Source organism: Crocodylus porosus, unplaced genomic scaffold (genome assembly GCF_001723895.1).
Source record: "Crocodylus porosus isolate Cpor-Errol unplaced genomic scaffold, CroPor_comp1, whole genome shotgun sequence".
In the NCBI taxonomy this organism is placed as follows: Eukaryota; Metazoa; Chordata; order Crocodylia; family Crocodylidae; genus Crocodylus; species Crocodylus porosus.
The window spans coordinates 125,370,434-125,386,840 of record NW_017728943.1 but is presented as its reverse complement, the minus strand read 5'-3'; the positions used below and the strand labels follow the sequence as shown (position 1 = coordinate 125,386,840).

Here is a 16,407-nt window from a genome sequence, read left to right as displayed (position 1 = left end):
TCTCCACCTTGGCCTTCCTGACTGCCCCCCTGCATCCCTGAGCAACCACAGTATAATCCTCCCTAGTGATGGCCCCTCCCTTCCATTGGGCGTGCGCCTCCCTTTTAGCTAGGAGACATTCCCGGATGTTTTTGGTGAGCCATGGGGGCTTTTGTGTCCTCCTGCCCCCTTTGATCTGTGTTGGGATTACCTCCCTTTGGGCTTGGAGGATCATCTCCTTAAGGAGCGAACACTCTTCTTGGACACCTGGCTCCCCACCCCTCTGGGACCTCAGTGCTTCCCCTACTATTCTCCTTAGCTCATTGAAGTCCACCCTCCTGAAATCTAGGGCTACTGCCTTGCTGCAGGCCTTTGCCACCTTGCGCTGGATGGTGAATTCCAGCAGGCGATGATCGCTGTCGCCCAAGTAGTTGAGCACCCACAGTCCCCTCACCAGGTTGTCACCTGTGGCCAGCACCAGTTCCAACAAGGCGTCTCTCCTGGTGAGGCTGCGCACCTCCTGGGTTAGACTGAGGTCTTGCATTCTGGCTAGGAACCTACGTGAGTGGTCAGACCTGGCTGACTGCTCTTCCCAGCAGATGCCTGGAAAGTTCAGGTCCCCCATGATGACCACATCCTTTGACCTAACTACTTCCGTAAGCTGACTTAAGAATTCCTGGTCCAGCTCTTCCCCTTGGTTGGGAGGTCTGTAGCAGACCCCCACCATTAAGTCCCTTTTCCCGTGACTGTCTTGTATTCTAACCCAGAGCACTTCAGAGTGACCCTCCTCTGATTCTTTGCTAATTGACGAGGATGTGTATTCCTCCTTAATGTAGAGCACCATGCCCCCACCTTTCCTCCCTGCCCTATCCCTCCTGTAGTGATTCCCACTATGTCTGGGTTAGTGTCAGCTAGCAGTTGGGTAAGTTCCTCTTGCTTGTTTCCCATACTACGAGCATTTGTGTAGAGGCAACTGCTGCGTACAGAACCTCCCCACGCCACCATGGAGACGTGCCCATAGCTGTGCAGCTGGGCACAGGGCGGCAGCGGCCAGGCAGCACACAGCCATCCCCACCACCATCCTGTGCCACACGGTGCCCACTACACTGCCGCTGCCACCCTGCGCCCGGCTCCGAGCACAGCTCTGCAGTGGTGCAGGGGGTTTAGAGGTGTGCACTGGCCCCTTACTTATCCAGGAAAAATATTGGGACAGTTGATACAGGAATCAATTAATGAAAGAATTAATGGAAGGTAACATAGTAGTCAATCAGTATGGATTTAAGGAAAAGGATAACAGACATCAAGTTTGCTTGGTATTTCTTTTTGATGAGCTTACAAGTCTGGTTGTTAAGTGTAATAGTGGATGTAATAGACTCCTGTAAGTCATTTGGCATTAAATGGATTAACTAAAGGATGGCTTTCAGAATGGAATTGGGTATGAGAATCATCATCAAAGAGGTGTGTTTCAAGTCAGGGGGCCCTAGGGTTTGGTTCGTGGCCACTGATTGTGTAATGTTTTAATCAGTGATTGACAAGAAAACATAAAATCATCACAGTTAACTTTGTAGAGGACACACAGACTGGTGGAATGGTGAAAAATGAAGAGGACAAATCAGAGATGTATAGCAAGATGGATTATTTAATAATCTTGGTGTAAGAAAAGGAAATGTCTTTCAGCATGAATGTGAGAATATGTATGCAATGTGAGGGCATACTTACAGAATGAGAGACTCATGGGATACAGGAATGCTGAAAAGTACCTGGGAACACAGTAGATTATAAACTGAACATGAGTCTAATGGCTAAAAGGGCCAATATGCTTTTGGCTGTGTATATGGGAAATATGGAATAGGCACAGGAAGGTATATTTGGATTACTGACATATATTGAAATATTAGGTCCGGTTCTGCTATGTAAACTTCAAAAAGAATATGGGGAAAAATGAGAGGATTCAGGGGAGAATCACAAGAATGATTACAAGCTGTGGAATAAGTGCTTTAGGAATAAACAGACATCACCACATGAAGTGGATCAGCTGTGCTGGGATGAGTCCTGACACAGCTGGTCCACTTCATTGTGCAAAACACATGTTGCTTGTTGTCCTATGTTTCCTGTTTGCAGAGGTACTTCTGAAGTTTCCCTGGACATGTCTCTGTAAGGGAGAAAGCCAGACAGACATTCCAAGGACTTGGAAGGTCCAATCCTTCATGGGAATACTCAGGCCACACAGGATTACACCCCTCAAACCGCAGGAACACCTGTCCAGGGTGGCTGGAGACCATGAGCAGCTCTGGGCTGCCCACAGTCTCCCTCCATAAAGCTAACAGACACCTGTCACAATAAAATGGCAGAAACTATTACCACCATTGGGCAAGGTGACAAATTTGGGCATTTATGGCACAATAAATTGTATAGACAGCTATTTGCTTTCTCTTTTTGCTGCCATAAAAATTATGGCAGCAGAAAGACAATATATCTGGCCTAGAGGCTCAAGTTGTTCAATCTATATTTCTTATCTAAAAAGAGTCTTATAAGAAATGTAAGAACAACTGCATGAGGGCTGTGATGGATTTCCCATCCATATAATTGTTTTTCTAAATCAAGACATAATCTTCTGAATCAAAGTTGTGGTTCAACCACAGCTAGTAGACTTGAATGAGGAAATAAGTTCTATGTTCTCTTATGCAGGTGATCATCAGGGATCCCGGTTTTCTCCGATTTAAAAAAAAAAATCCCGAATTTTTGGTTTAAAAAAAGTAACCCCAAATCCACATTTTCCCATGATTTAAATGAAACACCACTAGTATGTGTGTGTGTCTGTGTGCATGTGTCTGTGTCTGTGTGTGTTCACAGGCACTAGTGGTGTTTCATTTAAATCATGGGAAAATGTGGATTTGGGGTTATTTTTTTTAAACCAAAAATTGGGGATTTTTTTTAAATCAGAGAAAATCAGGTGATCAGACTAGAAGATCACAGACTAGATCCCTGGTGATCAGACTAGATGATCACAGCAGTTCATTCTAACTTTAAAACTGACAAATCTGCCTCTTTCTAACTACAGAGATCCTGTTAGAAAGAAGACTTACTCAAATATTTTGCTTCCTGAAAATAACCGGTTTAGACTATATTTCATTCTAGTTTATGACTAAATAGTATTTTGATCTCATCAGTAGATGGACTTTGTTGGGATAGGGAAAACGGAATGGCTTAGAATATATTTCAGTTTGGAAAATGCCAGATGACTGTTGAATACCATCAGGGGAAAATAATATCATACAAGTTTAAAGCAGACAGATTACTCAGGAATGGGAGTCAGATATCCAAGTATTAAGGAGTTTCCAGCAAAGTGCTTCAGAACTCAAAATTCTTTCTTTTCTGTTGTAATAAAATAAAGCCTTCTCTTAGCAGAGCTAACTCATTGCTCCTGTATGTTGGATCCTACTATGTAGTAAGATTGGCAAACACATTTTTTAGCTATTTTGTCAATGTGGGAGCTTTGCTGACATAACATGCATTCCACTGGATTTGAAAGGGGAGAGGGAGTATACGTGTAGTTAAACAACATGTTTTCAATTCTGTTCCATCAAGATGCACTCCATGGCAGCTGCAGTTCATGTGTGTTACATTGGCTTGTGTTCCTTTTTTGAGATGAGTAGTTCCAAGTGTGTCTGATGGTAAGCCAGAGCTAGTTAAATGTTTTATCTCCATTTACTTTAACAGTGGGCAGGCCTTGGCCCCAGAGTTTGTGAAGTCAAACAATAGCCATATTTCTCAGTTTAGATGTCAGCTTGACATTGTAGCTGGAATGTATACAGAGATGCAATCTAGGGAGTGACAGTAAATCCTTCCATTGATTTGCCTACTAAGCAGTGCTTATTCACTGAACTTGGCTGTTTAATAGGGCCGTGCAAAGCTTCAGTCCCTGATTTGATTCAGCCTGATTCAGTGGCCAACTCTCCAAATCCGAATCAAATCAAAGGATGCTTTAATCTCGCTGAATCAAATTGGAACCCTCTGAATTGATTCAGAAAGATTCAGTGATTCAGACATAGACACAGTTTTAAATGTATTTTCCACATACCTCTAGGTATTTGTCAGCTGGGAAATGCTGCAATGCTGGGGCGCATGGAGTGTCCCACAGAAGTTCGGGGGGCTCCCTGGCGTACTCAGCAGCAGACCCAGAAGTACTTTCAATCCATTTCCAGGTCCGCTGGAAAGTGTGCTGGCCCCCCCGTCCCCCCCAAGTCCCCCTGGGTTGGCAGCTGGTGCCTTCCGGGTTTGGGGTCCACCCGTGGCCAATCGCCAAGCTAGTGGGGGGCACAGGGGGGCCCCCCCAGCACACTTCCTGGGAGACCCAGAAGTGGACTGGAAGTACTTCCAGCTCACTTCTGGGTTTGCTGTCAGGCATGCAGGGTCCCCCCATGATCCTGTGGGATGTTCCATCCACCCCACCATTGCAGTGTTCAAGAGCTGCGCTGGTACCTCAAGGTATGTAGAAAAAAACATTTAAAGCTGTGTCTGTCCAAATTGCTGATTCTCTGAATTGGCACTTAATCAGGGATGGTGATCAGAATCAATTAATTGAATCACTGTCCCTGATTCGGGCTGAATCTGAATCCAAATCAAATAGGGCCCACATTGCATACCCCTACTGTTTAATATACCAATTTTTGGAGCTGGTTTGACAACTGGTGGTGCCTTCATAAGGGTGCTAATGATACCTCAGTTGTTTTACATAGATGTGACTGCTCTGTCTGCATAATGGTTACTTACAGATTTTTGCTTTTGTTTATTTTAAGCCTGAACCAAGCAAAATCTGACAGTTTGATACATTTTGTTTCAATTTGGAAATTCATTTCAAGTGACGCATGAAGCAAGACCCAAGGAACTTAAAGACACAAACTTAGCAAAACTATACAAAGGTTTGCAGAATGCCTTGCAAACTCAAATTCCCACACTTTCTACTGTTTTAATAGCATGGTGCTTTTGTAAGTTTTTTTTTCTCAATTACTGTAGCACAGCACCATTTCTAACAATATACAGTGCATAACAGAAACCACTCCAATTTAGGAACTTTTTAAATAAAACTGTAATTTAGGACAGCCTTGAAGTCACAAATTGAACCAGTCACCCATAAACAGATAGGGAAATGTTGGTTAAAAAAATACAAGAGTATGGTACAGATCACCAAATCAGATGTGAATTTAGATTTGGGTTTTTCTCTACCATGTCTCTCATGACTACTGTTGAAAGCTTTCTATGTTGAATGGGTGGTCTAAAAGTAACAGTCTTGGATTTGGCTTGGATTTGGTTATGTGTACACAGGGAAGTCACTTCAGTTTAAAGCAGGGGCGAGCAATTATTTTGAGCAGAGGGCCGCTTACTGAGTTTTGGCAAGCCATTGAGGGCCACGTGACAGGCAGCCCAAGGCAGATAAATACTAATTTTCTGAATTTTTTAGGGGCCCCATGGGCCAGATAGAATGGCCTGGCAGGCCGCATCTGGCCCCCGGGCTGCATTTTGCCAACCCCTGGTTTAAAGCCACAAAGTGGACCTAGTTGTTACAATACAGAGTGTCACAAAGACTGATTTCTGGGTGAGGGAATGTACAGCTTTTAAGTTATGCACCTGGCTCCCTACACAATGCAAGGAAGAATTAGGTGCTTAACATAGGGAACAGAAAAGTAAATATGCTAACTATCCACTAGGAAACAGTAAGAAATGCGTCTTCAGTCCAGGAGAGGGCCATGACTTGGGTACCCATTTCCTATCAGGATTCACAACCATAGTACCCGTACTTAAGAAAGGGAAGAAGGAAGATCCAGGGAAATACAGATCAGTGAGCCTCACCTCAGTCCCTGGAAAAATCATGGAGCAGATCCTCAAGGAATCCATAGTTTCATAGTTGGTAGGGTTGGAAGGGACCTAAGCAGATCATCAAATCCGACCCCCTGCCATGGACAGGAAAGGATGCTGGTGTCAAATGACCGCAGCTAGGTGGCTGTCTAGCCTCCTTTTGAAGACCCCCAGGGTAGAAGCAAGCACCTTCCCTTGGAAGTTGGTTCCAGCTCCTAGCCGCCCTGACTATGAAGTAGCGCCTCCTGATCTCTAACCTGAATCTACTCTCAGTTAACTTATGGCCATTGTTTCTTGTTGTCCCTCTTCCCCCTAGTGCTACCAGGGGTTCTCCCACTGTCGTCTGGTCCCCCTTGGCCAGTTTATAGGCGGCCACCAGATCCCCTCTCAGCCTTCTTTTGTGGAGGCTAAACAGATTCAGGTCCCATAGCCTCTCCTCGTAGGGCCTGCCCTGCTGCCCCCTGATCATGAGTGGCCCTCCTCTGGACCCTCTCAATGCTGTCCACATCCCTCCTAAAGTGCAGCATCCAGAACTGGATGCAGTACTCCAACTGCAGCCTGGCCAATGTTGCATGGAGGGGGAGGATCACCTCCTTGGACCTGTTTGTGATGCATCTGTGGATGCATGACAAGGTGCATTTAGCCTTCCTGACTGCGTCCCCACATTGGTGGCCCATGTTCATTTTGGAATCCATAATGACTCCAAGATCCTTTTCTGCCTCTGTGCTGACAAGAAGGGAGTTCCCTAGCCTGTTGGTATGCTGCTGGTTCTTCCTCCCCAGGTGCAACACCTTGTACATGTCTGTATTGAAACCCATCCTATTCTCATCTGCCCACCTCTCTAACCTGTCCAGTTCTAGTTGTAGCCTGTCCCTCTCTTCTAGCGTGCTCACTTCTCCCCACATCTTAATGTCATCTGCAAACTTGAACAAGGTGCTTTTCACCCCCCGGCCAGATTGTCGATGAAGATATTGAACAGTGCGGGCCATAGGACAGAGCCTTGGGGAACCCCACTGCCGACATCTCTCCAGGTCAAAAATTACCCGTCCGCTACCACTCTCTGAGTGTGGCCCTCCTGCCAATTTCTGGCCCATCTGACTGTGGGCATGGACACCACAGTCGCCTAATTTTTTTAATGAGGGTAGGGTAAGAGACAGTGTCAAAGGCCTTCCTAAAGTCCAAAAAGACTACATCTACCATGACACCTGCATCCAAGGCTTTTGTGACCTGGTCATAGAAGGCAACCAGGTTGGTCTGACAGGACCTGCCTCTAATGAACCCATGTTGATTGCCCCTAAGCATAATCTTCCCTGCTGGCCCCTTGCAGATGTGCTCCTGGATAATTTTCTCAAGGAGCTTCCCCAGGACTGAGGTAAGACTAACGGGCCTATAGTTTCCTGGGTCCTCCTTCCTCCCTTTTTTGAAAATGGGGACCACGGCCCTTTTTCAGTCATCTGGCACCTCATCAGAGCACCATGAATACTTGTAGAGCTGTGCCAGGGTCCTGGAATGACCTCTGTCAATTCTCTCAGCACTCTGGGGTAGAGATTATCAGGCCCTGCTGATTTGAACATGTCTAGTCCCTCCAGAAGTTCCCTGACTAGGTCCTCACTGACCCTAGGCCTGGCTGTGCCTCCCTTGGGTCTGTCCGGAATCCCAGTGTGGGGGCTGTCCCTGTCCCTGCTCAGAAAAATGGAAGCAAAGAATCTGTTCAAGAGATTAGTTTTGTCATCTGGTGCTGCCACCAGATTACCAAGCATGTCCTGCAGAGGCCCCACATTACTTGGTACCTTCTTTTTACCCCCTATGTATTTAAAAAAGGACTTCTTGTTATCTTTGATCTGGGTTGCTAGTCCCAGTTCTATCTCTGCCTTAGCCTTCCTAACAGCCCCCCTACAATTTTGAGCCAAGGAGGTATAATCCTCCTTGGTGACGGCCCCTCCCTTCCATGGGGTATGTGCCTCCTTTTTGGCTTTGAGATGTTCATGGATGCTTTTGGTATGCCATGGGGGCTTTTGAGCACTCTTGCCCCCTTTGATCCGTGTGGGGATTGTAACCCTTTGGGCTTGGAGGATTGTCTCCTTAAGGAACGACCACTCATCTTGGACTCCCAACTCCCCTCCCTTCCAGGACCTCAGTGCCTCCCCAACTAGTCTCCTTACCTCATTGAAATCTGCCCTCCTGAAGTCCAGGACTGCTGCTTTCCATCCATTTCTAAACACTTGGATGAAAAAAAGGTGATTAGGAACAGTCAGCATGGATTCACCAAAGGCAAGTCATGCCTGACCAACCTGATTGGCTTCTATGACAAGGTGACTGGCTCTGTGGATGCAGGGAGACCTTGATTTTTAGCAAGGCTTTTGATACCTTGCTAAACTTTCTTTCAAGCAAGCTATGGAAGTGTGGGCTGGATGAATGGACTGTAAGGTGGATAGAAAACTGGCTGAAGCATCAAGCTTAGAGAGGAGTAATCAATGGCTCAATGTCTAGTTGGCAGCTGGTATTAAGCGGAGTACCCCAGGGGATGGTCCTGGGACAGTTTTTATTCAGTATCTTCATCAATGACTTGAAAGATGGCATAGAGTGCACCCTCAGCAAGTTCGCAGATGACACCAAGCTGGGAAGAGTAGTAGATACGTTGGAGGGTAGGGCTAGGATTCAGAATGACTTAGACAAATTGGAGGATTGGGCCAAAAGGGATCTCATGAGGTTCAACAAGGACAAGTGCAAAGTCCTGCATTTAGGATGGAACAATCCCATGCACAAGTACGGGCTGGGGGCTGATTGACTGGGTAGCAGCTCTGCAGAAAAGGACCTGGGGGTTACAGTGGACAATAAGCTGAATATGAGCCAGCAGTGCACCCTTGCTGCCAAGAAGGCTAACAACATACTAGGCTCCATTGGTAGGATTGTTGGCAGTAGGTCAAGGGAAGTGATTGTTCCCCTCTATTTGACACTGGTGTGGCCATATTTGGAATACTGGTATTCAGTTTATCTCTCTGTCCATCAGTTTCCCATCTATAGAATGGGAATAGTATTACCTTTCTGCTTCTCATAGTTACCAAAGATAAATATGTTAGTGACCCTGAAGCTCTAGAATATTATATTGGAGGGAAGCCATGAAATCTCCTAGGTAACTGGGTATTTGACTCTCGTGATGCCCTTTGTGACAATACTATGTTAAAATAATTCACCAGAAAGTGAGCAAATCTTAAACCAGGGATAGGCAACCCCTGGCACAGGTGCGAAAGCATGGCATAGGAAGGCATTTTGCCTGGCATATGCATCTTGGGGTAGATAGCAGGAAAGAGGCCAGGGCTGTGCTGCCACAACAATGATTGGGCCCCTCATGGACTCCCTCACCATATGCCCCTGGCACGCCATCATCTTAAAAGTCAAACTTACAGGTGTTTTTGGCATTCTGCCCAAAAATGTTGCTGACCCCCTATCCTAAACCTTATTATTTTTGTCTTGTTACAAATTGTAGAAAGACTTTGAGCACAATAGAAAGTCTGACAGGATATTATATACAGTATGAAGTTGCTTCATATCAAAGGAAATGGGAGGGAAGTGTTGAGGCCTGATAGGTAAACTAATAGATAAAAAATATAGCATTTGCATGCAGTTTGTTATAAATAAGACACAATAGAAATAAAAGACTATTATATGGTTGACCTCCTACATACCTATTTTCTCCGTTCCTCGAGAAAGATGGAAGATCCGATTCATTTTAAGGTTGCTGTTACAGTTTAGCTAAAACTCCTTTATAGATATGGGTGCTTACAACTCCTTAAGAGGAGTTTGGAAATGAAGGTGCTCAGGATCTTTGAGGTTCAGGTTCAGTTGCTCTAATTGTGGCACCGTGACCTGTCATAATTCATTACATGCCACAAAGCAGCACATTGTAACATACAGGCTCATAAAATCTACAAATTACAATGCCAGTTGACATTTTTTGCACATAATGTAAAGTACATTGCATTATAACACCCCGTAGACAGAATAGTATGTGGTCATGTACCTAGAAACTATAATAATGGGCAAGGCAACCATAATTCCAGTATTTCTGGCCTTTACCACACCCATATTTTTTCAACATAGCTTTGTTTATAGAATGACTGAATTCCCTGTTGGTATTAACGAACATCTCATAACTCCACCTTCAACTGACCAGCAATTCGTCAGTGCTACTATCATCAGTGCATAAGCCCCAACACTTGATGCCAAGGAAGAACAGAAAGAACAGTTTTATACTGACCTTGATGAAATCATCCTGATAGAGGATGGGATCGTTCTCCTTGGAGATTTCAGTGCAAGATTTAGCTGGGACTTTTAACGTAGAGGAGCACCAGTGGGAAGGAAGGAGTAGTCAAGGCGAATTCTAATGGCATCCTCATACCCAGTAAATATGCAGAGCATAGCCTTGTCATTACTAATACTATTTTCAAACAATGTGACAGGTACAAAACAACATGGCAACCCCCGTGCTCAAAACAATGGCATCTGTTCCCTTTACATGGTTTGCATTGAAATAGCCAAGGAAGATGATCCTATCCTGTTTTGGGATGATAGTGTAGATTTCATCAAGGTCAGCATAAAACTGTTCCTTCTGTTCTTCCTTGGCATCAAATGTTGGGGTTTATCATAAGAGCGTGTGATCTAAAAAACATTCATATTGCACATCTGAGAAGAGCTGATGACTGCTGAACTGATCATCGCTCAGTGAGATCAATCATACCTATTAGGGTAGCATTGAAACATCAAAAACAACCCAAATCAGTCTGAAAACAGTCCAAAGACATCAAATGCCTTCAGACCCCTAGATACCGCAAAGCCCTTCAAATATAACACAACAAGAAACTTGCAAACGATAGGATTGAAAAAGATAACACTTGTGTTGAGGAAGATTGGAAAGCTCTAAAGGAAACCATCTATGAGGCTCGCACAGAATCAGCTGACTTATCACCCGATGCCACTTGGACTGGTTTAATGAAAACAACACTGAGATCAAAGCCTTCCTCTATTGGAAAGGAAAGGCTTTCTGTGGGTGCACAAGACGCTACTGTGCAGTAGTGCTGGTGGGCATTAACGTTGACATGATGCTATTGCACAGTAATAACAAGCTATTGTGCAGTAGATAGTTGCTGCTACACAGTACTGTCTGAAAAGAACTATGCAGTAGCAGTACTGCTGCTCATGTAGATGTGGCCTGTGACTGGCAAAACCATCCTATGTCCAATCAGAAGCAGGAAACTTTTTGATGGCTTATAGCTGAAACTCTGAGGGAAAATTTAAGAAATCAAAAACAAATGGTGGGAAGAGAAGGTAAAGAAATCCATCAATTTCTTGACAATCATGACATGCAGAGCTTCTTCAATGCAATCAAGGCTGGGTATGGACTGAGCTCTTGGAGAATCACCCCACTTAGATCTGAAGACAGCAGTACATTCCTCAAAGACAATGAATCTATCAAAAACCACTGGAAGGAGCACTACCGAAAGCTCCTGAGACAAGAGTTCATGGTGACTGTTGAAACCATCAAAACCATCCTGTATCATTCAGTAAGGGAAGCATTTGCTAATCCAGCAACCCCTGAAGAAGTCCACTAGGCAATAAACAGATGAAGAACAACAAAGCGTCTGGCCCTGATGACATACAAGCTGAGGTCTTCAAAGCTGGTGGGCAAACTACGACCAAGAAGCTCCACACACCATTTCTCAAAATCTGGAACACTGAGGAAATTCCCACTGACCTCTAAGGAATGTCAGTATTGTCACCACTTTAAAAAAGGGAGATACATCTGTCTGTGGAAGCTACTGAGGTATTACCCTACTCTCTATCTCTGGGAAAATCCTCACTTGAATTCTAGCTCCCTCTTGCTGTGGAAGTCTTGTCTGAATGTCAGTGCAGCTTTGGACCACTGAAGCGCACCATGATCATGATTTCTATGGCCCAGCAGATCCAGTAAAAAAGCTAACAACAACACCAGGAACTGTATATGGCCTTTATTGATTTGACCAAAGCCTTTGACTCTGTTAACCATGAGGCTCTATGGAAGATCTTATCAAAGTTTGGCTGCCCAGGGAAATTTTCCATCATCCTAAGACTACTTCATGACCAGATGACTGCCTCCATTCTATGCAGTGGCTCCACTATGGAGTCCTTTGCCTTTCAAACTGGTGTCAAGCAGGGCTGTGATTGGACCAATTTCGTTTTCCATCTTTCTTGTGGTTATCAAGATGATCATCCATGACCGTTTGCCACATAGCATCAGCATCAAAGACAGGATGAATGGGAACCTTTTCAATCTCTCCTGCCTCTGTGTCAAAACCAGACTTACTTCAGCCTCGATTCTGGAACTTCAGTACATCAACGATTGTGCTGTTATTGTACACATGGAGGAGGACCTACAAACAGCCCTTAACTCCTTCTCTCAACCTAACCAGTGCCTGAGACTGATCCTTAACATTGGAAAAACAAAGGTGCTTAACCAGCCTGCTCCAGCCCAATCAACTTCCCCCTGCAAAGATCCTCACTGATGGACAGGAGCTGGAGAATGTTAAACACTGCAGACCTCAGCAGCCATCTCTCAAAGAAGGCCAACATCAAGGAGATCCAGCATAGGATCTGATGTGCCAGCTCTGTCTTTGGAAGACTGAATCATTGTGTGTTCAATGATCACAACATCAGGACTCAAACAAAGCTCCTACTATATAAGGCTGTGGTAATCCCAACTTTTCTCTGTGGTGGTGAAGCTTATGTGACCTACAGAGTTCACCTGAAAAATGTGGACACCATCACCAGCACTACCTCTGGAAGACCCTTGGCATAAAGTGGGAAGAATGTCACACACGTGCTAGTGTCCTCACCAGTGCTAACACCATCACTGTGGAAGCATTGATTATTCAACATCAGCTGTGGTGAACAAGGCACTATGTGTGCATGCCTGATGCACATTTACCCAAACAACTGCTATACTCCCAACTCAGCCAAGGGCAAAGGACAAGCAGGGGCCAGAGGAAATGCTTTAAGGACACTCCCAAGGTAAACATTAAGAAGTGTGGCATTAACACCACAAATTGGGAAGAACTAGCCTGGGACAGAGTTACATATTGACACCTTGCAAGAGAAGGTACATCTTACTTTGAGGGAAACAGTCTTGCCCTGGAGGCAGAAAAACAACGAAAATGGAAGGAAAGGAAACAAGACTGAGAAATCTGTGGTCTGACCCTCCCTTTAACCACCCCCTGTGACATTTGCCAGAGTCTGCAGCTCTAGGATCGGCCTTCTTGGCTATCAACTGACACATTTACAACCATTTACTTGACCCATGAGAGTGATCATCCTTGACCATGATCACCAACAATAAATTCAGCTCTAGAGATACAAAGGTATCCATGTATCCTAGTATCCATGACTAGCAAATCAGGGGAAGAGCATAAAGCCATTCAAAACTGACAAGAGTGAACAAATCAGACAAACTGAAATGCACACATGGTACTGTGCAGTGTGCAGCCTTCAGACTTTGAATGTTTCCTAGAGGAGTTAGATTGTACATGTGTAGACACTAATAATCTTCAGCATATATGGAGAGAAAATAAACTGAAACTTTGATTTTCAAAACATTGGCCTCTACTTTGACCAGAAAAAGAATATTCTTCATTCTACTACAAGAACTCAGGTCAATACTGATGTATAACTTTAAGTAAAGACTGTAACTCTCCAGAAGGAAAGGTTTGGACATTCTTATCATTCATGCTCCATTCCATGGGTTTTTATTTTGAAAAACTGTGTTTAGGAACGCCAATTTTTTTTTTTTTTTTTTTTTTTTTCCCCTTCAGTTCATAGGTCTATAAAATATATATGACTTCTATGGAATTTTTTTTGTTTGGTCTTTTCTATAGATGAGGAATTATTTGTCTGGGAAATGGTTGTGTGTTGGAATCTATTTTGATACTTAGTTGTAGGTAGAGTTTGGGTGAAGAAAAGGTGTCATCACTTGAGGTCACTCCTTCATCTCACACCAGGCAGCGAACTAGCCCCCAGCTTGCCAAAAATGTCTCAGACCAGAGACATGCTGCACTTGGAGCTTATGGGTTTGTCTATATTGCACCCTTCTTTGCCATATAGAGAAGCCAAATCTGGCTTGTTTAGAGTAACTGTCGGTACAGAAAGCAGTCTAGACAAAGTGTCATGGACTTTCATGCAGGGTAATTCATCCTGCTGAAAGAATGGTAATAGAGATGCAGCTACTTGGCAAGGTAAATAAGCTTGCACAGAGCTCAGGGTAAACAAGCTTGCACAGGGCTACACTGCTTTGGGTAACAAGCTATTTATTTAGAGCTTGAATATAATTGTTTCAGTGTGCAGTATAAACATACTGTAACCTTTACTGGTACTTGCTCGTCACCATTACTACTTTAAGTAGTTCCAATGTATCTTTGGACACCCATTATGCAGTCATTCCAGGAGTTAATTTGGCCAACTTAAGTTTTATCTTTACTTTAGCAGCCAGTCACAGTGAGAGATGCACAGAGTATTCTTACATAGGAAATGACATGTTATGTACCATTTCTCTCTGTACCAGCAGCATCCCCAGTTCCAGCTTTCTTTCATCCATGTCAGTGGCTATATTTATCCTGATATGCACCATAAATTTTACAGGCTCAGTCTAAATAAACAGCCATGTGTAGTGCACATATTCTGTAGGTTTTGTTTCACCATTGTAAATCAGCCCTGGTTTTAAGAAGGCATTAACTTGGATGTCTGTGGCCATGTGACACACAAGGAGTTAAAACTGAAATGTGTGCCTTTACAGCCAGAAAGATGAGGTTCACTATACAAACCAATGTGCAGCTGCCTTATTAAGTTTGCATAGACAAAACTAAAATAACCCCATCAGTGGTGTGAATTTCTCTCTTTCGTCTTTGTGAAGTGTTCTGCTCAAAGCCTAGTAGTTAATTACTAAATTCATTTTACAGCATAAAACCTGTGCAAACAAAAAAAAAAGCCTCTCAGAAATGAAACTGGACCCAGCTGCCTTGTATTAACTCAGCAGATTTGATGGAGAAAATGGGTTTTGAACTGCTTCTAAGCTTCTGTAAGGTACATTACTTCGACTGATGAGCAAATGCCAAACCTCACACAGGCTGTCTGTTTCAAATAAATAACTTAATAAATGACTGAAAGTGGGTCTTTTTTTCTAATGGACAAGGAAATGGATTTCTTTCTGAGTGTTTCCTCCTTCCTGCCCTTTCCATTCCATGGACATAGATTAATGGTATTAAAGGTCCACCTTCTGGAACTGCTATTTATTTATTAGATTTATATCCCACTCTACCCAGAATGAGGTTTGGAGGCTCAAGTATCCAACAGAACTGATCATGTGTGTCACAAGGATAGATCTGTTTGGCCAGGGTTGGCCTAAGCAGAAGAGGTGCACCAATTTATTTCAGATCTGATTACAACTGGCTTGTATTGGCTTAGCATAAACTATATCCACACAAGGATTTACACAAGGTGGAGGCTTGACCTGTGGAAACTACAGATTGATTGAAATGCTTCATCAAGTTCAGCATGCTCCATCCTGATCTGAATGGGGTCAAAACATTATATGCTGACACCTATAATCTATTAGCTCTGTAACATGAAGAAGGCCAAGTAAAACTCTGTGGATTGGCTTTGCCTCATAGTCTATGCTAGGGCCTTCCCTGATTAATACCCAGAGGAAGTGAACTTTTTAGTATCTGTTTTTCTCTCCTCTCAATTAATATTTTATGCTTCAATATAATGTCTCCCATTTTAGGTTCTAAACAGTTTGACAAACATGAATTAACTTGGTCCACACCGATTTGATGGGGTGAAGATCATCCCTGTTTTGCAGATAAGAAAACTCTTAGAGGAGTTATGTGACTTCTCCACAGTCATCTGCCAAGTCTACAGCACAGCTGAAAACAAAATCCAGGTCTCCTTTATCTCTGTTTTGTGTCTTGGCCAGAAGTGTCTTTTTGACACCTGCTCAAGTGTGGGGTAAACATTTGCCCTGTAACATGTTACAATCCTTATTATACTTTTTTAATAAGCTCAACATTGCAACCTGATTTATCTTCAGCAAGTCATGATAAGATGGATGGGAAATACAGTACGTATTTCTTAGCCAAACAAATAAGTCATAAAACATTCAGAGACACTCTGGCATGCCTCCAGCAATAGGTCATGAAATCAGAGGAAGATTAAACAAAGCATAGGGTATCAACATGACCTTTGTATAATGTACTTAATAACTGTCAGTCAAATTCATAAATTTACAGGCATTAGGCTTTATCACCATGTACAAAATCAAGGTCAGTTCTGTATTTACAATGCACTTTGTGGGAAAATCTGAGACTCGTGTTTTGTGTTTTGCTTGAAAAAAAATTGGGAAAGTGAGGGAATGTGCTTGAGAGTCATGAAAGGAATGTCTGCCTCCTGGTATGTTGCCCAGTTAGTGGCTCAACTTTATATGGACTTTTATTTACTATTATAGTAGCAAAACTATTTGCTGCATCCCATAACTATCAAAAAGAATTAACC

The 16,407-nt window shown here is 43.5% G+C and overlaps 1 protein-coding gene and 1 long non-coding RNA gene across 4 annotated transcripts in view; one reads left to right on the top strand and one right to left on the bottom strand.

The window, feature by feature from the left end:
- PHACTR2 (phosphatase and actin regulator 2) overlaps nucleotides 1-16,407 on the top strand; it is a 237,490-nt gene that overhangs the window by 65,642 nt on the left and 155,441 nt on the right. The gene's annotated exons all lie outside the window — the stretch shown is intronic.
- The window catches only part of LOC109320159, a 16,113-nt gene continuing 13,846 nt past the window's right edge, over nucleotides 14,141-16,407 (bottom strand). The window contains exon 3 of the long non-coding RNA XR_002103736.1: nucleotides 14,141-14,150. This is a non-coding gene — a long non-coding RNA (uncharacterized LOC109320159). The remainder of the gene's footprint in view (nucleotides 14,151-16,407) is intronic.